Consider the following 26911-nt stretch of genomic DNA (forward strand, 5'->3'; position numbering starts at 1 on the left):
GTGCCCGCTTGTACCTGCAGTAGACTAACAGGGTAGAGGCATGGAGATTACTTCTCACTAGACCTTTACTTATGTTGATAGTCTCTTCCCATTTCTTTATGAAATCCTCAAAACCATTATTGTCTTTGAAAAATGGTTCTTCCAGTAGCAATTGATTAAGATGCCCGTCATTGTAACTTAAAATGTCTTTCCACGGGGAAAAGGACATGATCCTCAAAAGTGAAGGACTGAAGAAACAGCAAGGAAGGCTGTCTAACAAAGCCGTGAGGGCAACAAAGCAGGATTAGCAGCCAAATGTCCAAAATGGATTTCTTTATTGCAAGGTAACACGAGTGTGTGAAAAGTGCCCGCTTCTACCTGCAGTAGTCTAACAGGGTAGAGGCATGGAGATTATTTCTCACTAGACCTTTACTTATGCTACCGGAAGAACCATTTTTCAAAGACAATAATGGTTTTGAGGATTTCATAAAGAAATGGGAAGAGACTATCAACATAAGTAAAGGTCTAGTGAGAAGTAATCTCCATGCCTCTACCCTGTTAGACTACTGCAGGTACAAGCGGGCACTTTTCACACACTCGTGTTACCTTGCAATAAAGAAATCCATTTTGGACATTTGGCTGCTAATCCTGTTTTGTTGCCCTCACGGCTTTGTTAGACAGCCTTCCTTGCTGTTTCTAGAGTCTATCACCCAACACAAAAGGAGAACCTTAACTATTAATCTCATATATAATTTTAAAACACATTTATTAAGAATAATACATCCTAATACAACCCCCTAAATACATACAATATAATCAGCCACACATTAAAACATCACATACTGAATAGCATATAGGCAGTGAACAAATATAATCATCAATTTATTTAACACATCATTTCTAGCACCATATCATAATGTTTTACAGTGACTCCTATATAAACATCATGTACTCAATAAGATCTCATCTCAGTCATCACATGTAGTTCATTAAAGTGCTTTTCAATGCAGATTCCAGTAGTTTTCAACTCTACGGCTTTCCTCCATTAATTACTGCCACAATGTGATTCAATAAGTACTGCTCAGTACTAATCCCCGACGAAGATCTTCGTTTCACCTGTCAAGCAGGCTTCCTCAGGGGAAAAACTTCTAATATCCCTATAACAACCAAAAACAAAACAATTTACCAATTCCCACACAAAAACCACTCACTACATTCAAATTGCCTTGGTGGTTTCTAGAGTCTAGGCATGGACAGAATCAGGCAAGGACTACGATGACCGGGGACAGGATGCAAGACTCAGGATTCAAGATTCGGAACTTGGAGCTCGGATCAGGAACATTAAAAGCAAGGGTACATCTGAGACTTGTGTTGCATGATGAAGAATGGACAAAAGAAACCTGGAAGCTGGGTGAAGAGCTGGTGAAGGAAACATCAGGGTCAGGACAGGAACAAAGGACATCTGGTACACTGGAACATTAGGACATCGGAACCACTAGATGACAACGTACATCTGGGACATCTGCGACAAGGAGCAAGGATCCTCAGATACCTCTGGAGCAGGAGCATCAGAACTAGGAGTATCTGGAGGGAGGAGCATCTGAAGACAGGAACATCTTGAAGACGAGATGGACGAGGACACAGGATCCGATAGACCAGGACCTGGAACAAAGGTGAAGACAAAGGATCAGGAACCACAGATGAAGGCAAGAGAATTCCCATGAAGATCGGAATGCCTTGAAGAAGCGAGGTGAAGCAGAGAAGACTCTTGGAACGAAGAGCTGGAACCAAAGGAACTCCAGGAGTTAACCAACTCCTTGCAAAGGCGATGAGAGACTGAAGGAAGGCCATCTTTATAGAGCTGAAGAGTAACACCCAGGATGACATCACGAGGAAGAGCCAGGGACTTCACCCATTGCTGGCTCTTTAAATCAGGAGAGGAGGCAAGGCCTCGCGCCTAAGGAGGCAGGACCAGGGACAGCAGCCATGCTGCAGAGCAGGAAAAGCAGGCCCGAGATGGCTCCCACCGCAGGAGAAAACTGGGGGGCAGCCCTAGCAGCTGCAGCGAGGACTGAGGACGGCATTCCCTGCAGCAGGAGGGTTCCAGAGAAAGAGGTACCCGGCACAAGAAGGTCCCACATCGGCGGCCTCCTGGCCGCATGGAAGCATGGCAGGGCCTGCCGTGCAGAACGGACAAGGGCAGCCTCTGGGCCAACGAGGAGTGGCGTCAGCGGCCTCCTGGCTGCACAGAAGAAGAGGGACGTTGGCGGCTCTTGCCGCGGAGACAGGGCAATGATGGCATTGTCCCGCTGTGGCAGCGGCTGTGAGCAGCGGTGGAACTGGTGTCGGCAGCGGCGGCCTCCAGGCCTCACAGAGATGAGAGGCTGCTTGTGGGCCTAACCCACAAGCAGAATTGCAACACATCACCTTGCACTTATCCACATTAAATTCCATCTGCCATTTTGATGCCCAATTTTCCAGTCTCACAAGGTCTTCCTGCAATTTATCACAATCTGTTTGTGATTTAACTACTCTGAACAATTTTGTATCATCTGCAAATTTGATTACCTCACTGGGTCAGACCAAGGGTCCATCAAGCCCAGCATCCTGTTTCCAACAGTGGCCAATCCAGGCCATAAGAACCTGGTAAGTACCCAAAAACTAAGTCTATTCCATGTTACCATTGCTAATGACAGTGGCTATTCTCTAAGTGAACTTAATAGCAGGTAATGGACTTCTCCTTCAAGAACTTATCCAATCCTTTTTTAAACACAGCTATAATAACTGCACTAACCACATCCTCTGGCAACAAATTCCAGAGTTTAATTGTGCGTTGAGTAAAAAAGAACTTTCTCCGATTAGTTTTAAATGTGCCCCATGCTAACTTCATGGAGTGCCCCATAGTCTTTCTATTATCCGAAAGCGTAAATAACCGATTCACACCGTTCTAGACCTCTCATGATTTTAAACATCTCTATCATATCCCCCCTCAGCCGTCTCTTCTCCAAGCTGAAAAGTCCTATCCTTTTTAGTCTTTCCTCATAGGGGAGCTGTTCCATTCCCCTTATCATTTTGGTAATCCTTCCCTGTACCTTCTCCATCGCAATTATATCTTTTTTGAGATGCGGCGACCAGAATTGTACACAGTATTCAAGGTGCGGTCTCACCATGGAGTGATATGGAGGCATTATGACATTTTCCGTTTTATTCACCATTCCCTTTCTAATGATTCACAACATTCTGTTTGCTTTTTTGACTGCTGCAGCACACGTTACCAACGATTTCAATGTGTTATCCACTATGACACCTAGATCTCTTTCTTGGGTTGTAGCACCTAATATGGAACCCAACATTGTGTAATTATAGCATGGGTTATTTTTCCCTATATGCATCACCTTGCACTTATCCACATTAAATTTCATCTGCCATTTGGATGCCCAATTTTCCAGTCTCACAAAGTCTTCCTGCAATTTATCACAATCTGCTTGTGATTTAACTACTCTGAACAATTTTGTGTCTGCAAATTTGATTATCTCACTCGTCGTATTTCTTTCCAGATCATTTATAAATATATTGAAAAGTAAGGGTCCCAATACAGATCCCTGAGGCACTCCACTGTCCACTTCCTTTCACTGAGAAAATTGTCCATTTAATCCTTTTAGGCAGTTTGCAATCCACGAAAGGACATCGCCACCTATCCCATGACTTTTTACTTTTCCTAGAAGTCTCTCATGTGTCAAACACCTTCTGAAAATCCAAGTATACTACATCTACCGGTTCACCTTTATCCACATGTTTATTAACTCCTTCAAAAAAGTGAAGCAGTTCTTGGAGGAGAAGTCCATTACCTGCTGTTAATTGAGTTGACTTAGAAAATAGCCACTGCTATTACTAGCAACGATAACATGGAATAGACTTAGTTTTTGGGTACTTGCCAGCTTCCTATGGCCTGGATTGGCCACTGTTGGAAACAGGATGCTGGGCTTGATGGACCCTTGGTCTGACCCAGCATGGCATGTTGTTATATATTTAAAAACGTTTTCACTGTGAGTTTTTGCCTCTACAGCCAACTTCTTTTCAAATTCTCTCTTAGCCTGTCTTATCAATGTCTTACATTTAACTTGGCAACGCTTATGCATTATCCTATTTTCTTCTGTTGGATCCTTCTTCCAATTTTTGAATGAAGATATTTTGGCTAAAGTAGATTTTTTTCACCTCCCCTTTTAACCATGCCGGTAATCGTTTTGCCTTCTTTCCACCTTTCTTAATGTGTGGAATACATCTAGACTGTGCTTCTAGGGTGGTATTTTTTAACAGGTGCCTCTTGCACACTTTTTGCCTTTGTAGCTGCTCCTTTCAGTTTTTGTCTAACAATTTTTTTTCATTTTCATTTTATTAAAGTTTCCCTTTTGAAAGTTTAGCACGAGAGCCAAGGATTTGCTTACTGTCCCCCTTCCAGTCATTAATTCAAATGTGATCATGTTATGATCACTATTGCCAAGTGGCCCTACCACCATTACCTCTCTTACCAAATCCTGTGTTCCACTGAGAATTAGTTCTAAAATTGCTCCGACTCTTTTCGGTTCCTGAACCAATTGCTCCATAGAACTGTCTTTTTATTCCATCCAGGAACTTTATCTCTCTAGCATGTCCCGATGATACATTTACCCAGTCAATATTGGGGTAATTTAAATCTCCCATTATTACCGCACTATCAATTTGGGTCGGGATTTTCCATTCTCACAGAGAATGGTGAATCCCGGTGGTAACGGGGGACGGGGGGCAGTCCTGCGAAAGCCGGCAGCGATTGCATCACTATGGTGTTATCGCTGCCGGCGTTCGCACCCAATAGCACTACAGTGAAAGGTGGCGCTATTGGGCGCACTACTGGCGGCGATAATGGGTCTTACCTTATTGCCACCAGATAAGTTACCACCGCGTCCGCCTCCTCGCCGCCCTGATTCCTCCCCTCCCCGACTCCGCCCCCTGCTTACAAAATAACCCCTTTGGTTAGGTTCCCTAATTTCTCTTAGCATTTCACTGTCCATCTCACCATCTTGACCAGGTGGACAGTAGTATACTCCTATCACTATAGTCTTCCCCAACAAACAAGAGATTTCTACCCATAAAGATTCGATTGTGCAATTAGAAAGATGACATTTCTATTATGTTCTCTTACCCTAGCTTGATGGACTCTATAACAGGGTACCATTAAGCTAGTGTGAGATAACATAGTACAAAATGTCATCTTTGTGAGATTTTTGTCACTCCAAATGAAGTCAAATCTTCACTGAGGTGTACTGTGCTGTACGTATATCTCACTGTGCATGAAAAACTGGCCCCTAAACCACCACCAGCACCTCTCTCAAGCCCAGAAATAGGCAAAATGCAATTATAAAAATGAATTGTGTTACAGCCATTTTGGTGGAGTTATTTCTGGTGTTAAAACCGTGCAATAGCATGCATTATGCTATTGCAAGGTGTAGTATTGCCCCTCATTTTCATAAATCCTGCCTAATCCTGCCCCTTGCCAAAATTTGCTTTCGTGCCATGCAGTAGCATTATTATCGCATGCGTCATGGCATTAATGCATGTGTTAATGCTTTATTGCATGTGTTAATGCCATAACACATTTTGATGAATGACCCTGCAAGGGAGGTAAGCAGGGAGACTGAAATGGGGTGGGAGAGAGCGATGGAAGCATAAGGTGGAGAAGAATGAGAGCAGATGGTGAGGAGAGAAGAATACACTGGGTGAGGGTGGGAGGGTTGAGAACACTGGGCAGGGAGAGAGAGGGGTTGGAACAATAGGGAAAGTGGGTTGAATATACTGGATAGGCAGGGAGTGTGAATTGAAAGCACTGGGCAAAGGAAAGAGGAGTGAGAGCATTGGGTGTTGGGAGGGGTGGAGAGAGAGAGGTGAGAGCACTTAGTGCAGGGTCCCTGGCAGGAAACTGAGGCAGTCATAGCTGGGAGAGATGGGGAGGGGGGGGGCAGGGGAGATGAGAGGACTGAGCAGTGAGGGAGAAAGGTGAACCCACTGGGCAGAGGAGAGGGGGTGAAAACACTGGGCAGGAGGAGAGGAGTGAGAGCACTCGTAGGGGAGAGAGATTAGAGCATTGGGGGAAGAAGACTGCAAGCAGTGGGCAAGGGAAAGGAAGGGAGAAAGAAAGGATGTGCGTCTGAATTGGAACAAAAAGAAAACACACCAGAGCCTAAGTGATCATTGTTCTGCTACTAACAGGACCTGTGCACTGGCTCATTGGCTCCATGTTGACATACTCCATGATTGCTACCATAGCCACTTTCTCTCAGCAGCTGGGCCCAGCAGGAATAAAATTATCTGCTTATTTTCATTTTCTTTTCTTTTTGTTTCAAAACTTCAGCTATGTCCTTACAATGTATGAACTACTATATAATTGTTCTAAGTTAATGATTTTCTGAAATTAAATTTTAAAGCTATGAACCTTTGCTTTTTTATAGAAGGTCCATTTTCAATAACTATATTCGGTAAATATATTTTTATTTATACTCTTTTTAAAGTTTATGAATTTCCTCATATTGTAAAAGATGATATGTAAAAGTGTAAACATTAATTTTTCAAAAAATGTATGATTTACATATTCAGCCACTAGCTGACTAGCAAAGTTAGGTGGATATTTTAAAGTTAGCCAGATAAGTTATTTAGCTAACTTTAAGGCAGCTCTTTGGCTGTTCTTAAGTTATCACACTGTGGGGCCGATTAAAAAAGGTACACTCCTGTTTTAGTGTGCATTTTTCTCTGGAAAGTTAACACTGGTACTTAACAGGGTTTTTAACTCCCCAAAAAATCCGTTAAACCAGGAGTAAAAGCCAGCAAAAAAGAAAAGTGGGAAGAAATGCAGGCGCAAGAGGATAACAATTACATTAAGAAGTAAGAAGAAAGAATGCAAAGGAAGCATGCACAAAAGAGAGAAGACATATAGTGTAACCAGAAATAAAAAGACGAGCAGCATATTAGACATTACTCAAAGAAGAGAGAAATAGCACATGGCTTTCCAGTATAGAAAACACAAAAAGAAAGGAAATATGCCCACAGTAAAAACAACTAACCAACCAATGGTCTTTTAAGCCTAATATCCTGTCTTCAGTCCAGGATACTTTGAAGAAGTATCCAACAGATCTCAATGGGGAGATCCATTCCCTGTTGTTCACTCACAGCTTTCAGCAAACCTACCTGGCTAATACTTGTTGTTAATAGACCTGTCCTCCAGGAATTCATCCAAACCTTTTTTTAAATCCAGCAATACTTCTAACCTTGACCTCATCCTTGGCAACAAATTCTATAGCTTAATAATGCATTGACTGAAAAGATACTTTCTTAAATTAGTTTTTCATGAAATGAATGTGAACAAACAAACAAGTCTATAAGTGTATGGTAACTTCATAGAGTGCATTTTGTGATTCCATAACCCTCATGTCTGTTATAGAAGATGTGCGTGTTGTGTGCCTTGCTTCATGGGGGTAGAGGACTGGGCTGGGAAGAGTATGAACATGGGTATTGTGGATAGTGTGTGGGTGGTTGGGTGGGTAGCATGAACATGTATGTCTTGCAGTTCTTTCCGTGGGTTTGAATAGAGGGCTGAGAGGGTGGGTGAAGTGTAGGGATGTGTGTGTGTGTGTGTGTTTGTGTGTGTGTGTTTGATAACCTACACTCTTTCACCTTCTCCACTCCATCAGTCCCCACTTGCTCTTCCTCCTACCCATGCTGCTGATAGCACAGCAGACAGTGCAGTCAGCAGCTGGAGGATTAGCTTTAGGGCAGACAACTATGCAGCTGAAGGACTGCATGCACTCCTGAAATCTTTAGCTTGTAGAGCCTGAGGATCCTTGCCAGCCATTATCAGTCTCACTCTGGAGTTTATTTATTTATTTTAAATACTTGTATTCTGTCTATAGCAGTATACCTATGCAGGGTTCCTCTGGATCTTCGGATAGCAGGGCCTGGGGATCCCTGCCAGCTATGTTTTCTCTCTGTAGAACTTCTTTGGTTCTTTAGCTAGCAGAACCTGGGGATCCCCACTAGCCATTTTTCTTCTCCATTTGAGGCTCCTCTAAATCTATAGCATCAGCGGTAAAATTTACGCACAAAAATATGCACACAACTCCAGGTTAATCTCTGGACTCTACTGAAAGCACTTTATTACATTGGCCCCTCTGGCAGTACACATTGGACCCATCAATGTGTGTGTACCCTACCATTATCAAACAAAGAGACTAGATAGAAGTCATGCCTGCCCTACCGATCTCGATCCTAGTACTGGTCTTTGTGGATCAACTTCAGAAGCGCTGTGTTACGACTGCGGGCCTTCAGATCCTGTTGCAAGTCACGGAGGTGCGGTCGCTTATCAAGGGCGATTGTGAGCCCTTGGACCACGGGAAAGTTCAGGGAGGAGCCCCAAGATGCACACAGTGGGAGGTGAGAGTACCAGCATGGGCAGAGCAGAAACAAGGCTGGACTGAAGACAAGGCAAGGAACAACTGGAACAGGAGCAAGGCAGGCTCAGCCTTCAACTGGACCTACATGAACCCATGAGACCCAGCAACGCAATGCTGGTCTCAAGAGTAGCCCTCCGGCCACTCAATAGCCCTTCCAGACCCGCTGCTTGGGAACAACGAGTGCGTGAGGCCAGACGGAGACTGAGGGCAGGAACAAGAAGACTCAGACAAGGATTCAGGGTGCTCAGAAGACTCAGACAAGGATTCAGGTTACTTGAAGGTTTCAGGCAAGGATTCAGGAGAAAGTACTGGGTGAGTGCTGCATTGCAGCGCGCCCTACACAGCCGTCCATAGCTGGTTGCGGACCACGCTGGAAGCGAAGCAGACTCCAGGAGAAGCAGTGGAACTTGAAGCCAGGACATGACGAAGATTCAGGAGAGGCCTGAACGGGGGAGCGCTCTACACAGCCACCTGTGGCTGGTCGCGGACCATGCTGAAGTAAGTTCTGGCAGAGTCTTAGACATGGACAGAAGCAAGCACAAGGAACTCCAAAGACCAGAACAGGATTCAAGACTCAGGATTCAGAAGTTAGGTATTAAATACAGGAATCTTCCGGAGGCTTGCACTGCAGACGAGAAGGTAGGCCTTGTACCACAAGGTGCCCTACACAGCCCCCCATGGGCTGGTCATGGACCACGTTGGTGGCACGCCAGGAAAGGTGAACAGATGAGGGATCTGGGAACGGGACGAAGAGCTGAAGATGAGACGGACGGAGTCAGGACAGGTATATCGGACATCAGGAACAACAGGACATCTGGACATGAGGACGACTAGACATCTGGAACATCAGGAACAAGTGATGAGGGAGCTCTGACGAGGGACTACACCAGGAACATCAAGGTGAAGAAATCCAGGAACCCGAAGAACATGGAACAAAGATCCATCAAGGCACAGGAAGAACACAGAGGACCTGGATCAAAATGAAGACCACAGACCACTGTGCTGACCAGAGCCGAAGGCCCTGAGGGAATGAAGCAGAGTTCTTTTCTAGGGCTGATCCAGGCAATGGATGATGACATCATTGATAAGGGCTGCAGGGCTTTTTCCTCCGCTGGCTTTTTAAATACAGAAGAAGAGGCACGCGCCCGTGCCTAGGGAGAGTCCAGAAGAGCAGAGGCCTGCGGCGGCATCCTGCCGCATGGGGAACCAGGCTGGAGGTGGCTTCCTGCCACTGAGAAGGTCCTGGCGGCGGTGCAGGGCCGTGAAGGTAGAGGCAGCACCGGTAGCGGCTTCCGGACGCTAGTAGGAATCCCGGTGGCGGCTTTCCCACCACGGAGGCGGAGTAGGCGGTATCCTAGGTCGTGAAGATAGAGGAGCAGCAGTGGCTTCCCAGCCATGGAGATGGATGGCCACGGCCCCTCCTGCTGTGAGAGCGGCATCGGACCGTGAAGCAGCGGCAGTCTGGGGTGGCATAGACCGCATCAACAGGGACCGGCATCATCGGAGTGAAGCGGTAGGTGGAGGATTTGCTCACGGGATGGGCTCCGCGAGCAGGATCGTAACACGCTGGGGTTGCTGCTGGGAAAAGCAGAGTTATTGGCAATGTTCTCAGTCAAGCAATGAGCATGATCACATAATGCCTGCCTTTTAGAAGTGTGATCACTGAAAGGTGGCACCTTTCAGCCCTTAAAGGGGCCAAGTCTATTTTATTCCCTTGCCATTGCTGAGAGGCATCTTATGCTGTCTGGAGTTTCTATTCTTCTACCTTGAAAGAAGGGTTAAGAAGAGGGAGTGGCAAGATTCCCTCATTGCTTCTCTCCCCACCCCAAAACTGACATGTATTCTTGGTCAGAGTTCTGAGAGAAGATGTTTGGGGAACCCTGACCTGGAATGATCAATGGCAGTCAATATGTATTATGGCTGTGTTGATGAAGGTATCAGCATGCATGCAGGAGTAGGTTATATGAAGCCATGAGTGCTGGAGATGAAGGGGAGATGCAGCAGTGATAGATCCCTTGTGTGTAGGAGATGAAACTTCAGTCGACAGCATCCCTAACCTTTCTTAAAAGTATGGAAATGGGATGGGAAATGATGAAAGCATGCTAGCAATGTGAGATTGAAGGCTGACATGGTTGTCCCTCTGTTTCCTTTGAAAGTTGTGCCTTCATGGCGGCCAGATATGAGGAAAGAATAGAAAATAAAGGTTGGGTAGAAGGGAACAATTGTTTTTATTTACTTTTAGACACATACTGGTTATTTCTGGCAGCTTTTGTCCTGGCACATAGTTTGGAAATGCATCATGAGATAGAGTTGTGATTGTACTAAATGTTTTGTATGTATGTTTGTGTGTGTGGGCTGGTGGGGAAGTGAAGAGCACATAGCTGGGAAAACCTAATAGAGAGTCCAAGTATCTCACAGACCTACCTATAGGCCAGAGGTGAATTCAGCAATGGATCTTCAGAAACTCTCTTTTTTGAAAATGTTTCACCCTTTGATTTTGCATCATCTATTTTTTTGGATGATGGCAGAAAAGATCAGCTTCAAGAAGGACCCAGACTTCATTCAGATGTCCTTCACCAATCAGCTACAAATATCTGGGAGAGGATCATGATGTGTCCCACTGTATCATTTGCTACAGAATATTGCCAAGGACCATCAAGATACATAAAATAAAATGATTGTCTCATCTTGAAGATGAGAAGAGGTATTGGTGTGCTGAAGGCATCAAAGAAGCACAAGGACCATGCAATAACTGAAGAATGCATTACATAGTAACATAGTAAAGACGGCAGATAAAGTCCAAATGATCAATCCAGTCTGCCCATCAATTTGTTTATGACAGTCAAAGTTAATTGCCCCCATGTATTCTTTTAAGGGTAGTAACTGCCGCTGTGTGCAATCCAAGTAAATCACATCATGACCTCTTGATCCAGTTCTCTAGTCACCCAATGAAGAAAGTCAATCAGATTTGTCTGATGAGACCTTCCCCCGGTGAATCCATGCTGTCTGAGGTCCAGCAATCCACCAGATTGTAAATAGTTTACAATCCTTTTCTTCGCAGAGTCTCCATTAATTTTACTACCACCGAGGTGAAGCTAAGTGGCCTGTAGTTTCCAGCTTCTTCTCTGCTACCACTCTTATGAAGCAGGACCACAACCATTCTTATACAACATTGTGACACCACTCTCTTTTCCAGTGATATATTGAACAGGTTTTTCAGTGGACCCGCCAGCCCATGTCTGAGCTTCCTTAGTATCCTAGCATGTACCCCATCTGGCCCTATGGCCTTGCCCACGTTCAGTTTTCCTAGCTCTTCACTTACATTCTTTTCTGTAAATGGAGTTGCAGCTAGTCCACTCCCATTCATGGCCTTGTCAACCAGCAGTGGTCCTTCTCCAGGGTCTTCTTTAATGAACACCGAACTGAAGTATTTGTTTAATATTTTTGCTATTTGATTGTCTTTCTCCACATATTGCTCATTGTCACCTTTCAATTTTATTATACCACCTCAGACCTTCCTCCTTTCTCTGATCATATCTGAAAAATGTTTTGTCACCTTGCTTTACTTCTTTGGCGATCCACTTAGAGGTGCATTTTAAGAGCTGCGCATGGGCGCACGTGTGCAGCGATTTTAAAACATATGCATGTATATTCACATATACATGTGTGTGTTTAAAAATCGTCTATTTGTGAGTACATGTGTTGCCTTTGTAATAGCTTTTTTTAATTTAGTTCTTCCTCCAGGTATGTCCCCATTTTGACAAAGTCTATTTTTGAAAATCAGCACTTGGCTCCATGAGTGACCTCTCTGTATCCAATTTGTGAAATCAAACCCAGGTGAGCTCATATCTGGATATTAGAGACATTATCCCCATTTGTGATCATTAGATAGAGTATCATGCCCTCCCTCACGGGTTGCATTATAATTTGTTTGTGCAGAGCCCCTTGAAGGGCATCCACTATCTCTCTACTTCTTGCATTGACTCCTTTAGTACAAAAACCTATGGATACGTTCAGAGAACAAGACAGATCTCATTCTTTCAACTCACATCAAGGATCAGGCTCTGAACACTTGTGCATGGAGTGTGGAGAAACAGCGCCAAAGATCCAGGAAGAGGAAACTACAGCATGATGCATGGCTCCAAGAACAGTGGGGATAAAGGCATTTGCACTTCCACCCCAAATTGCATGTGAAATGAAGCTCTTTCTCCCAGACAGAATGTTCACTGTGTTGGTCTCTGGAGGTTCAATTTCAAGTTTTCAAATGACACCATGAGACACAGTGAGGAAAGTCATCTCTCTTGCTTAGTCTTATCAACTCTGGATCAGCAATCTTTGAGAAGAAAGTTTGAAGGCAAGTGGCAAAAGCAGTTGCTCAGCACATGAAGAATTCTAACTGGTTTGATTCTGTATGAAGCATTGAGTGATACTGTAATCTCTTCAGTGTAGCTGAATGTCTTTGGCGCTTCATCGAGCTTTTGTCACATTTTGATGTCAGCTCCAAGCATGCAGAGTCATAGAAAGACAGTGTCCAAGAAGGAAGCCTCCACATGTATTCATTGATGGTCAACTCTGATACTCTGAGTGATTTAGCAGTGCCAAAAGGCAGTCAATCTTCTCCAGTTTATGTTAAGAGTAGCTTTGAGCATTCATAGCAATCTTCTTACAAGACAATGGAGATTTGGTCTGAAGAGAAATTCACATCTGAACTTCATTTAGACCTTTCTCTTTCACAGGCTAGGAGTAGGTCTCCACAAGGCTCTCTTCTTTTCTGATTTTGTACAGACTATAGCGAAATCTATCACTGTTCAGTTGTAGGTCAAAGAAAAGCTGATGGCAGTGATGCGTAGCCTCTCCATTGGCAGTGTCTGTTCACTCTTTGTACCAGGAGGTGCATAAGGGAATGTGGAAATGTTCATGCTTTATGCACTCATTTATTAAGAATGCTAACTGTGCATTGCATGATTAGATATCATGTCCAAGTGTCTAAGAAATCTAACTGGCCACAACTGCCATACCAGTCTGTGAAATGGTAATAATGGGCCAAGTCTATGAAATATGTTTAAATGGACCAAAACGTCTAAGAAGCATACCTTGGTTTCCTCAGGATGTGAAGGATGTTGGATCTTTTTGGTAGGAAGTAATATCAGAATACTGTGATCCTACGTACCTGAGCAGACCTATACTTAACACCATTCTGGAAGGGGCACAGGGATTCCCAGTTATCTCCCTCAAAAAATCAGGATAAATTCTGGTCAATAATTGGCTCAAAGCCAGGTGTTTGAGAAGTATCTTATCTGTTCAGCATATGATGCTTTTGAAATGGCATTGAGAGCCTCTGCAGTGGCTAATGTAAATTAGTGCACTCTCATTTAGCCTTTGTGATGACATGCAGGAGAGACTCACTGATGTGCCTTGTATTATAATGAATCAAATTAGAAATAAAGTCAAGAGGCTGTGGAAATTCTCAAAGACTACCAGTCAACAATTTCTGCTCAGTTGGTGGAATTGTTGTCTTCATTTTTCTTTTGAAGGTACTTCTTTTGCTTGGTAGTCTTATCTATATGATTAGCCAGACTTCTTGTCTTTTGAGAAAACAAAGTTGATTGCCTATAACAGGTGTTTTCTGAAGACCACAGTTTATAAGTCACACAAGACTTCTTTCTTCCTTTCTGAAATTGAGTTCAGTAGCTTAATTATAGAAGTGAGGCATGCTATACGATCTCAAGAATGTGAGAACTACACAAATGCTCAGAGATATATTCAAGATTTTACTGGAAAGCTCTTAGAAAAGTGTTCTGCTGGAATCTGCCTGTAATACCTGCTGTAACTCCCTGTAATCTTTATCAGGCAGGAGGAGGACAGCCGAGACCTGGGGTCCCGTTCCAATGCTTCAAAACACAGCACCCTGCAGCGAGAGTTAGCCAGCCTGTAAGACCTGCTGGTGCTCCCCACAATTTTCTTCAGGCAGGAGGAAGACAGCCAAGACCTGGAGTCCTACACCAGTGCTTTAAAACCTGGTGCCCTGTGGCATGCCGCCTGCATGCCAAAGCTGTCCATCTAAGGGGTGTGCCCCTTGGGGAAAATTTGGCAAGAAGAAAAGGGAAGGAAATGAAAACTGAAAACTTTTGTTTCCCCAGCTGTTCATGTTCCTGTGAGAGGGCCAACAGGCAATCACCTGATTTATCCCTTTGTGCAATTTGAAGGTACATTGCAGGAATCTTCATGTGAGACATTTCTGAACTATGCAGCTCCTTCCCCTCCACCCCACTCTACTTCCTTTTCCAGTGGTCATGGGGATAAAGTTCTGGAAAGTGTAGATCCTTTAAATTCTCCTTCAATTTCATTGAAGGTTTTTATTGTCATTCCACCACCCAGATCTTTGGACAGTGGTATGATGCAAGCTTCCACTCCTGCCCTGGCCTTATTGGACTCCTGATGTTGACGATAATATGGTTACTTCTACACCAATAGAAGAGGAGATGTTAACAGTGCCTGACTCTATCACACATCTTTGGGTGAATCTGGAGTGGGTGAGAATGAACATGTGGCTGAACCAGATTAAATTATTTTAGAAGACATTTAGACAGTTGAAACTAGAACTGAATTCAACTTGAGTAAATTTATTGCTTAATTATCTGGTTTTTTTTTTTCAGAAGGAGCTACCTCTAAATTAACAGAATTAAACAATAGAGTTTCAAATATTGAGAAGCAAAGCGCTATGTCCTCCGAGTCTATATCTAATATACAGGCATCATTAGCTGCTAACATAAAAGATTGCCTTTATATATATATATATTCTAGAATGGAATCTTTTGAAAATATATTGAGGCCAAAAATCCTTGCATTTTAAGTATAAGACAGAAAAGTTTTATGGAGCTATGATACAGATCATTCCAGATGTCTTGTATTAGATACAACTATGTAGGAGATATTTTTTATCTTGAAGGTCGAAGATTCAGTCCCGGGGGGGGGGGGGGGGGGGGAGGGAGAGTGTGTGTGTGTGTGTGTGTGTGTGTGTGCGCGCATATTTTTCCTAAAATTTCCCTGTAAATGCTTAATTACTCACCAGAGGAATAAGTATACTTTCATTGATCCCGATCACCTGGAGATTTTTATTAGGGACAAATCTTGTGTTACTCAGGAAGTTTAATGTTTAAGAGGTATTTTAAATATGAAGTTGAATTTGACAGCAGGTTATTGTATTTAATGTATATTTTACTTTACTTTTGTTTAATATTCCTGTATAGGCTCCTAATTGTGGACTTGGAGGGAACTGAGGATTGTAATTTTTCTTTATCTTAAATTGATTTTCTTAATGCAAATTTCTGCCTTAATTTGCCCTGACTTATTTTAGTTAATTGCAATGTTTTGCTTAAAAGCTAATAAAGATTAAAATTTAAAAAAAGGAAAGTGTTCTGTTTTTGTGTTGTTGGATGATATCAGCTGTGTGACTGATGAACTGTTGTCTTCAGAGAAAGCCTATTGCAGGTAAGCAGTGTTGTTTTTTTTTTTATTCACCAGCCAACCCATTTTGCATTTCACTATGGGCCTCATTTTCCATAGGGATCGCACGCGATAAGGGACGTTTCACAAGCGAAAAGTCCCTTATCGCGTGCGATATCAAAATGGGGGTGGAGTCGGCCCCGGAAGAGGAGGAGTTGGGGCGTCACCGGGGCTGACTCCGCAAAGATGCTGCGGACGCCGAAAAGATAAGGCCCTCTTCGCGTCCGAGTTCGCGCCCAATAGTTACACCTTCTATGGTGGCGCTATGGGTGCGAAACCGGCAGCAATCGCACCGCGACGGTGCGATCGCTGCCAGCTAGCACAGGCCCGTCCCCCATTTCGGCCCCCCGCCCCTCATTTCCTAAAGTATCTCAGGCCTGCGATACTTTAGAAAATGAGGCCCTATAACTTCTTTTCCAGCATCAAGATGGGCGATTTGACCCCTAAATATTGAAGTTTGATGTCAGGATATAAATAATAATTATAATTTTTTAAAATTATAAAACATATAATATCCTTTTTATGGGCTCATCAACCATTACAGATGTTATATCAGTTAAAAATATCCATTGTGTTAACATAGCATTGAAAAATACTCTGGGCCCCAATATTTAGTGTCACTTAGCCAAATAATATCTGAATATCTGGCTGCGCTGAGTGTCCATCACTTAGCCAGATAACTACTTCTCCGGCTAAGTGGTGGGTGGACAGGTGCATAAGAGGGAGCAGCTATTTATCTGGCTAACTTAGTACATGATTCATTAACAGGAAGATTTGAAAAGATCTATGCATGCCAAAACTGGTAGATCCACTCATGTCTCTTAAGGGTTGAAGCAGGTAGGGTAGGAGAAAGGCTAGTTAATTGGGGGGGGGGGGGGGGGGGGGGCAGGTAAGGAAGTACTGTCTTTTAACTGGATGAACTGGGAATGGACTGGGGAAAATGGGTATTGATGTTGGCGTGCATATCTTACAAAATCCCCCCACTTATGCAGTAGACACGGCATTTGCATGCACCCATATAAAATTGTGTGCAAATGTATGCACGTCCTGCCGATTTTTTAGCATGCGTGCATATACACTCGTATGTTATAAAATGGATGCATCCATGTGGGAGTGCTGACAAACACACGCCCATGTACGTTCACGTGCCAGAATGAAATTTACTGACTAGGTGATTTTCCCATAAATGGGAAAAAAGTTTTAATAAATCTGGTCCTTAGCTGGATAAGTAGCAATATTGAGACTTATCTAGTTAAGGGCCAGATTCACTAAGACTTTTTCCCATAGACACAGAATGGGGGAAAAGCCTTAGGGCCGGATTTTAATAGCTACGCGCGGGAGTAGATTTGTGCGCACAACCTGGCGCGCACAAATCTACGTCCAATTTTATAACATGTGCGCGCAGCTACGCACATGTTATAAAATTGGACGTATTTATTTTGTTATTTATGCTGTCCTCTGTGCCGGAGGCCTCAGTTCCATCTCCAGACCGCCCCCGGACCACCCCCGGACCGCCCCCAGGCTGCCCCTGGACCGGCGCCCCGCCCCTTCCCTTCCCACCCCTTTTTCAAAGCCCCAGGACATACACGCGTCCCGGGGCTTGCGCGCATTGCCGGGCCTATGCAAAATAGGCTTGGCGTGCATACCCCCCCTGCACGCGTAAATCCAGCCTGATTTATGCACGCAGGGCTTTTAAAATCTGCCCCTTAGTGAATCAGGCCATAAGTTAGCTGAATAATGTCTAGATTCATCATTCTGCTATATATAGCAAAATGATGAGCTGTGCTAAAAAAGGGGTGGGGCAAAATTGTTCAGTTCACCTCATCGTGGCGGTGCATTTTTGCCCGCCACTGTTGCAGGTGGCACACTTTAGCACCCTTAGCACCATGGGAAAAGGTGTAGTTATTTCCTGAGGTGCTGTTAGCGATAATGTGGAAAACTTTGCTCGCAGCACTGCTGGTCCATAACCATGCCCAAACCCTGCCCACACTCCTTCCCTTCCCCTCATTTAAATAATACCGTCACGATGTGGTCATTATCATGTGTGGTAGGCACGCGATAATGGCTCTAACGCACATGATAAGACCTTAATGAGCACGATAAGGCCAAATCGCACTTTGATAAATGACCTTATAAGTTAGACCTACTATTGAGGACTAAAGTTAGCTGGAAAAACTTATCCAGCTAAATAAAAACTTATCCGGGTATATTCAGCAGCATGGCTGTGTTGCTGAATATCCCAGTTAAGGTAGGTGGATAATTGTATCTGGTTAACGTCCTGGCTAGCCTTTGAACATCTACCTCTACTATTTTCTTCATATTTCAATTTACAACAGCTTAATGTTTTCTCATGAATGTTTTTAAAGCAAAAGTCTAAACAAAAACCCCTCTGCTTTTTGTAGGAACTACTACTACTCCAGGTACTACAACATCAGTTAAATGTATTTATTATCTTAGTAGCGCATTGAAAACACTACTATTTTCTTTATTACTGACATTCAAATAGTTTTCAAAATGTTGTTAATAACATTCTAAACAAACTAAAACCCCTCTGCTCTTTTTAGGACCAAGAAGCACTCCAGGTACTAAAACATCAGTTAAAATAATCTGGTTTTTTTTTTAAGTTTTTAAAATCACTGCTGTTTTCTTCGTATTTCATTTTCAATTAGCTTATTGTTTTTAAAGAAGTGTATTTTTTGAGGAATATTTGAAACTGAAATTATTCTGCTTTTTTGTAGAGATTATTATCGAATCAACTTCAGGTAATTTTCATGTTTCTATTCTGAATCTTTGTTTTCTCATAAACTATTAGCACTGCCTTAAGTGTTTTAAGTTAATGTTATTGTGCCAATGAATTGGTAGAAATTGTGAAATTTAGGATTTGAAAATTTCAAATAAACGAGTCTTAGTATTTGAGGATAAAATTAAACAATTTGAAGATAAGGAAGAATTATTTATTAGAGATTTTACAGTTGTTCGTAGTAGACTGGAAAATATGGAGAATGTGATGAGAAGGCACAATTTGTGTCTTTTGGATTTCCCAAGGGCACCCTCAAAATCTGCAGCTGAGATGCTTAAAAAAATGTTGTTTCTGTATTTAATTGGTGCCACCCCTTTCTAGGGCATTTTATTTTCCACAGTTAAAAAAAAAGAAAGAGGCTGAGGGATTAGAGCAATCTCCCTAGTCAGCCTCTGATACTTTGCTTTTAAAAGCCGTATTAGAACGATCAGACACCAATCAGGCAGTTTCATCTACACTGATCATTACATTTGCCAAGAACTCCTAAAATGAAGTGAAAGATTCATTGCTTTTGAATCATTAGACAGGAATGTTTTTGGATGGTTGTAAAGTTACCTAAAAAAGAAGTAGTTCTTCTTTTAAAGCCACTAGTTTTACAGTTGGGAAACCTCATTTTCTTGTGTTTTCCTTATAAACGCCTGGTCAAGTACCAGGGCATTAAATGTATTTTCTTTGAGCCCTCCCAGCTTATGATATTTCTTGGCAATAAGTCATCTGATATCCAACCTACAATAACTTGACCAGTTAGATGATCTTCCTAGTTTAATTGTAGCTTTAGGATTTTTGGATGTGCAAATATGGTCATGTAACCTTTGCTTCTGTATTTGCTCTATAATTTCCTATAAATTGTGTTTGGATCCTCTCATGATTGTGGACTTGTAGATTAAGCAATTAATCATTTGTTTCTTCTTTCTTAAATTATTTTTCCTTTCTATTGGTTTTGTATTGTTTTTTTTTTCTTCTTAAACTCGTGGATGCAGATGAATTATTATAGATTTGTAAATAAGGAATTTTAAAAAATGTAAAAATCCTCTCAGTTTTATAGTGACCATAGCAACCTCTTCTGGAACTTTGACATCAAATAAATGTCCTTTTTCTAGATCAGAGTTGTTTTATAATGCATAATATAACATCTGAATGACTGAACAACATTCATGTTAATATAACATTTATAATATATATAAAACCCTTGCCTTCTTAGGGGGAATTTTTTCAAAGGTATTCTCCATGAGTAAATGGGTATATATCTAGGGAGAAGGCCCCTTTGAAAACTTGGATAAAAGTATGCATGCTGTTGGCAGCTAGCATACTTTATACCAGAGAAAGTATGACAGGGATTTCATTTTGAAATCTTCGTGCCTGCTTTCCACCATGGAATGCGTGAGATAAAGACTTCCTCATTGTCACTGGGTGTGCAGTGAATTTTTAAAGGGAAACTCTGTGGGGAATTTCTTTTTAATAAAGGGCTTACAAGCCTGCAGGGTACTACAAAGCACCCATGCCCTGAGAAGCCCGCTGCCACTCAAAATTATCCAAAACAGGTTCTATGGTCATAAGTAAACGATACGAATGATAGATTAGTTGTGAATTTTACATATTTCTTGGGACCATATTTGAAAATAGATGACTAGTTCAATTTAAGAGAGTAATGTTTAAACACCAAGGCCCATGAGTGCTTTCATCTTGGATAAGTGCCACAGGCACAAAGAACAAACGATCACTTGCATCTGCTTTTTGGGTGGTCAGAATATTGCTTGAATATGCTGTGCATAGATTGGAAACTAAAATTACTTTTATTTTTCATCAAAGCAGTTTTGTATTGTTGTACAAAACCTGCTTGAAAGGAAACAAACCCAGGGATCAAAGAAGAATGCACATGCAAACATCTATTCCAAGGCAAAGAATAGAAAAGTGAAAATTACATAGACACGAGATATTCCAATTCTCCATGAACAGGCGATTGCAAGGGAAAACCTTGCGCTGTAATGAGAAGCAAATTAAAGACAGGGAGGGCCAGTTTCAGAGCTCTTTATGTAGGCAAATGACTTTTTGTCCATGTGAAAAATTGGTCTGAAAGTTGCTCCTCCCCTTTGCCAGCAGAAAAAAAAAAGAGGCAGGGTTAGGTTGAAAGTGTTACGGGACCGGGCCGTGCCCCGGTCCCTTCACTCACCTTGGGGCCGGCCCGGCCCGTGCGATGCCTTCCCTAGCCCTCCGGGCCTGCCCTGCTGCCTGCCGCGGCGTCTCCACCGCGAGGGAGATGCCGCCGACTCCCGTTGCTGGCCCCGCCCCCCAGGCACACGCGGAGACTCCCCTCTTAAAAGGGCCAGCGCGGGAAAACCACAGATTGCCGGCGGATGACGTCAGACGCTGCAGGGTATATCACCCTGCAGCTCTGAGTGGATCTTCGCCTTGCAACAAGGTTCCTGGTCTCCGGTTGTTGTTGCTGCGTTCCTGGATTGTCTTCGTTCCGAACCGGCTTGTCTCCTGGCTCCTCTCTGCTTCATCCTTGGCTCTGGTTCTTTGTCCCGCTTCTGCTCTGCCCTCCTTGCTGGATTGACTCTTCTGGACTCCGACCCCTGGACTGGCTTTGGACCGCTCTCTGGACACCGACCCCTGGACTGGCTTTGGACCGCTCTCTGGACACCGACCCCTGGATTGGCTGCGGACCACTCTTTGGACTCCGACTCCTGGACCAGCCTTTGGATTTTCTTCAAAGACTACCTACGACCTGCTGGAGGCGCCAGCCATCTGGAACCTACGACCTGCAGGAGGCGCCTGCGTCCAGACCATCTTCAACCTTCAGGGAGTCGCCTAAGTCCCAGCGGCCGAGTCCCTACTGGCTCCTCCTGGGGGGACTTCGGCTTCCAGGGTGATTCTCCAAAAGTCCCAGCGGCTGGACTCCTAAGGGCTCCTCCCGGGGGAGTGCCGGTCTCCAGGGTGAAGACTCTTCAATCACCAGGGTCCAACGTCGTCCATCCTTCACTGAGTACCGAGTCCTTGGTCGCATAGGACTCTATCGTAGTCCAGTATCTCAGCTTGCTCCGAGTCTCCGAACCACCTCCTGTTGTGACACTCACTGTGGACTTCTACAGCACTCCATCCTCTGTCCCAACCGGCCCAAGGGTCCACGAACATAACAGATTGCAAGGCCATGGACCCGGCTGACCTTGCAGGCTTGAAAGCCATTCCCGGTATAGCTCAGAGGCTGCAGCAACAGCAAGCATGTCTGGACACCTTGACGGCAACTGTACAAGCCTTAGCCGAACGCGTCGGTGGGGCCATGGCTGCCAGTTCTACCCCACCCAGAGCTGGTCCCTCTCCGGCAGCTACAGTTCCTGTCCAGATGCCAGATCATTTATAAATATATTGAAAAGTAAGGGTCCCAATACAGATCCCTGAGGCAATCCACTGTCCACTCCCTTCCACTGAGAAAATTGCACATTTAATCCTACTCTCTGTTTCCTGTCTTTTAGCCAGTTTGCAATCCACGAAAGGACATCGCCACCTATTCCATGACTTTTTACTTTTCCTAGAAGCCTCTCATGAGGAACTTTGTCAAACGCCTTCTGAAAATCCAAATATACTACATCTACCAGTTCACATTTATCCACATGTTTATTAACTCCTTCAAAAAAGTGAAGCAGATTTGTGAGGCAAGACTTGCCCTGGGTAAAGCCATGCTGACTTTGTTCCATTAAACCATGTCTTTCTATATATTCTGTGATTTTGATGTTTAGAACACTTTCCACTATTATTCCTGGCACTGAAGTCAGGCTAACCGGTCTGTAGTTTCCCGGATCGCCCCTGGAGCCCTTTTTAAATATTGGGGTTACATTTGCTATCCTCCAGTCTTCAGGTACAATGGATGATTTTAATGATAAGTTACAAATTTTTACTAATAGGTCTGAAATTTCATTTTTTACTTCCTTCAGAACTCTGGGGTGTATACCATCCGGTCCAGGTGATTTACTACTCTTCAGTTTGTCAATCAGGCCTACCACATCTTCTAGGTTCACCGTGATTTGATTCAGTCCATCTGAATCATTACCCATGAAAACCTTCTCCATTACAGGTATCTCCCCAACATCCTCTTCAGTAAACACCGAAGCAAAGAAATCATTTAATCTTTCCGCGATGGCCTTATCTTCTCTAAGTGCCCCTTTAACCCCTCGATCATCTAATGGTCCAACTGACTCCCTCACAGGCTTTCTGCTTCGGATATATTTTAAAAAGTTTTTACTGTGAGTTTTTGCCTCTACAGCAAACTTCTTTTCAAATTCTCTCTTAGCCTGTCTTATCAATGTCTTACATTTAACTTGCCAATGTTTATGCTTTATCCTCTTTTCTTCTGTTGGATCCTTCTTCCAGTTTTTGAATGAAGATCTTTTGGCTAAAATAGCTTCTTTCACCTCCCCTTTTAACCATGCCGGTAATCGTTTTGCCGGTAATCGTTTTGCCTTCTTTCCACCTTTCTTAATGTGTGGAATACATCTGGACTGTGCTTCTAGAATGCACCACTTATGGCAGAACACTCAGGAAAAGCTCCGTCTGGCTGCAGCCAAGGCTAAGAAATATGCGGACAAGTCTCGACGGCCTGCTCCGGTCTTCCTTCCAGGGCAGAAGGTATGGTTAAGTGCCAAAAACATTCACTTAAGGACTCCTTCTATGCGTCTGGCCCCTAAGTACATTGGTCCATTCGTAGTACTTGAGCGAGTCAGGGCCGTCTCCTATCGATTGCGGCTGCCCTCCACTTTGAGGATCCACAACATGTTCCACGTGTCCCTACTCAAGCCTGTGATCCTCTCAAAGTTTCATACGAAACCGCCCGAGCTGGCTGCCGCCACGGCAGATCCTAATGTCATATACACCATAAAAGATGTCCTGGATGTCCGCTTCCACCACCGCTGGTGGGAATACCTCCTCTCGTGGGAGGGGTATGGTCCTGAGGAGAATTCCTGGGAGCCGTCCTCCAATATCTTGGACAAGAACCTCCTCCACCAGTTCCATCTCGACCACCCAGGTAAACCCAGGCCTCCAGGGAGGGGGCGTAAGGGGGGGGGGGTACTGTTACGGGACCGGGCCGTGCCCGGTCCCTTCACTCACCTCGGGGCCGGCCCGGCCTGTGCGATGCCTTCCCGAGCCCTCCGGGCCTGCCCTGCTGCCTGCCGCAGTGTCTCCACCGCGAGGGAGACACCGCCGACTCCCGTCGCTGGCCTTGCCCCACAGGCGCACGTGCGCGCGGGGACTCCCCTCTTAAAGAGGCCAGTGCGGGAAAACCACAGATTGCCGGCGGATGACGTCAGATGCTGCAGGGTATATCACCCTGCAGCTCAGAGTGGATCTTCACCTTGCAACAAGGTTCCTGGTCTCCGGTTGTTGTTGCTGCATTCCTGGATTGTCTTCGTTCCGACCCGGCTTGTCTCCTGGCTCCTCTCCGCTTCATCCTTGGCTCTGGTTCTTTGTCCCACTTCTACTCTGCCCTCCTTGCTGGATTGACTCTTCTGGACTCCGACCCCTGGACTGGTTTTGGACCGCTCTCTGGACACCGACCCCTGGACTGGCTTTGGACCGCTCTCTGGACACCGACCCCTGGATTGGTTGCGGACTGCTCTTTGGACTCCGACTCTTGGACCGGCCTTTGGATTTTCTTCAAAGACTACCTACGACCTGCTGGAGGCGCCAGCCATCTGGAACCTACGAACTGCAGGAGGCGCCTGCGTCCAGACCATCTTCAACCTTCAGGGAGTCGCCTAAGTCCCAGCGGCCGAGTCCCTATGGGCTCCTCCTGGGGGGACTTCGGCTTCCAGGGTGATTCTCCAAAAGTCCCAGCGGCTGGACTCCTAAGGGCTCCTCCCGGGGGAGTGCCGGTCTCCAGGGTGAAGACTCTTCAATCACCAGGGTCCAACGTCGTCCATCCTTCACTGAGTTCTGAGTCCTTGGTCGCATAGGACTTCACCGTAGTCCAGTATCTCAGCTTGCTCCGAGTCTCCGAACCGCCTCCTGGTTGGTACACTCGCTGTGGACTTCTACAGCACTCCATCCTCTGTTCCAACCGGCCCAAGGGTCCACGAACATAACAGAAAGAGTGAAAGTGCTTGCAGTGATTCTATTTCTAAATCTCTGCGAGTAGCTTCATGCTTGTACATAAGAACATAAGAAATTGCCATGCTGGGTCAGATCAAGGGTCTATCAAGCCCAGCATCCTGTTTCCAACAGAGGCCAAACCAGGCCACAGGAACCTGGCAATTACCCAAACACTAAGAAGAACCCATGCTATTGATGCAATTAATAGCAATGGCTATTCCCTAAGTAAACTTGATTAATAGCAGTTAATGGACTTCTTTACCTGCTTTACAGTTATCCAAACCTTTTTTGAACCCAGCTACACTAACTGCACTAACCACATTGTCTGGCAACAAATTCCAGAGCTTTATTGTGCTTTGAGTGAAAAATAATTTTCTTGATTAGTCTTAAAGGTGCTACTTGCTAACTTCATGGAATGCCCCCTAGTCCTTCTATTATTTGAAAGTGTAAATAACCAATTCACATCTACTCGTTCAAGACCTCTCATGATCTTAAAGACCTCTATCATATCCCCCCTCAGCTGTCTCTTCTCCAAGCTGAATAGTCCTAACCTCTTCAGCCTTTCTTCATAGGGGAGATGTTCCATCCCCTTTATCATTTTGGTTGCCCTTCTCTGTACCTTCTTCATCGCAACGATATATTTTTGAGATGCGGCGACCAGAATTTTATACAGAATTCAAAGTGCGGTCTCACCATGGAGCAATATAGAAGCATTATGACATTTTCCATTTTATTAACCATTCCCTTCCTAATAATTCCTAACATTCTGTTTGCTTTTTTGACTGCTGCGGCACACTGAGCCGACGATTTTAAAGATTATCCACTATGATACCTAGATCTTTTTCATGGATGGTAGCTCCTAATATGGAACCTAACATTGTGTACCTACAGCAAGGGTTATTTTTCCCTATATGCACTTGTCCACATTAAATTATTATATGCACTTGTCCAATTAAATTATTTTTTCCTATATGCACTTGCCCACATTAAATTTCCCTTGCACTTGTCCACATTAAATTTCATTTGCCATTTGGATGTCCAATCTTCCAGTCTTGCAAGGTCCTCCTGTAATGTATCTAACCAGTTTGTAATCCATGAAAGGACATCGCCTCCTATCCCATGACTTTTTAGTTTTCTTAGAAGCCTCTGATGAGGGACTTTGTCAAATGCCTTCTGAAAATCCAAATACACTACATCTACCAGTTCACCTTTATCCACATGTTTATTAACCCCTTCAAAAAAATGAAGAAAGATTTGTTAGGCAAGACTTCCCTTGGGTAAATCCATATTGACTATGTTCCATTAAACCATGTCTTTCTATATGCTCTATGATTTTGATCTTGAGAATAGTTTCCACTATTTTTCCCAGCACTGAAGTCAGGCTCACTGGTCTAGATTTACCCAGATCACCCTGAAGCCTTTTTTAAATATTGGGGTTACATTGGCTACCCTCCAGTCTTCAGGTACAATGGATGATTTTAATGATAGGTTACAAATTGTAACTAATATAGAAACATAGAAACATAGAAACGACGGCAGAAGAAGACCAAATGGCCCATCCAGTCTGCCCAGCAAGCTTCACACACTTTTTTCTCTCATACTTATCTGTTTCTCTTAGCTCTTGGTTCTATTTCCCTTCCACCCCCACCATTAATGTAGAAAGCAGTGATGGAGCTGCATCCAAGTGAATATCTAGCTGATAAGTTAGGGGTAGTAGGGGTAGTAACCGCCGCAATAAGCAAGCTACACCCATGCTTATTTGTTTTACTCAGACTATGTTATACAGCCCTTATTGGTTGTTTTTCTTCTCCCCTGCCGTTGAAGCAGGGAGCTATGCTGGATATGCTTGAAGTATCAGTTTATTCTTCTCCCATGCTGTTGAAGCAGAGAGCCATGCTGGATATGCATCGAAAGTGAAGTATCAGGCACATTTGGTTTGGGGTAGTAACCGCCGTAACAAGCCAGCTACTCCCCGCTTTGTGAGTGTGAACCCTTTTTTCTTCTCCCCTGCCGTTGAAGCAGAGAGCTCTGCTGGATGTGTGTAGTATCAGTTTTTCTTCTCCCC

General features: G+C 44.0%; 1 long non-coding RNA gene across 2 annotated transcripts in view; it reads left to right on the forward strand.

The window, feature by feature from the left end:
* The window catches only part of LOC115082051, a 119517-nt gene extending 100792 nt beyond the window's left edge, over positions 1-18725 (forward strand). For both annotated transcript variants that reach the window (XR_003854061.1, XR_003854062.1), the window contains 2 exons: positions 6462-6488; positions 18701-18725. This is a non-coding gene — a long non-coding RNA (uncharacterized LOC115082051). The remainder of the gene's footprint in view (positions 1-6461; positions 6489-18700) is intronic.
* Positions 18726-26911: the final 8186 nt, after the last annotated feature.

The sequence above is a fragment of the Rhinatrema bivittatum genome, unplaced genomic scaffold (assembly GCF_901001135.1).
Source record: "Rhinatrema bivittatum unplaced genomic scaffold, aRhiBiv1.1, whole genome shotgun sequence".
Classification (NCBI taxonomy): domain Eukaryota; kingdom Metazoa; phylum Chordata; class Amphibia; order Gymnophiona; family Rhinatrematidae; genus Rhinatrema; species Rhinatrema bivittatum.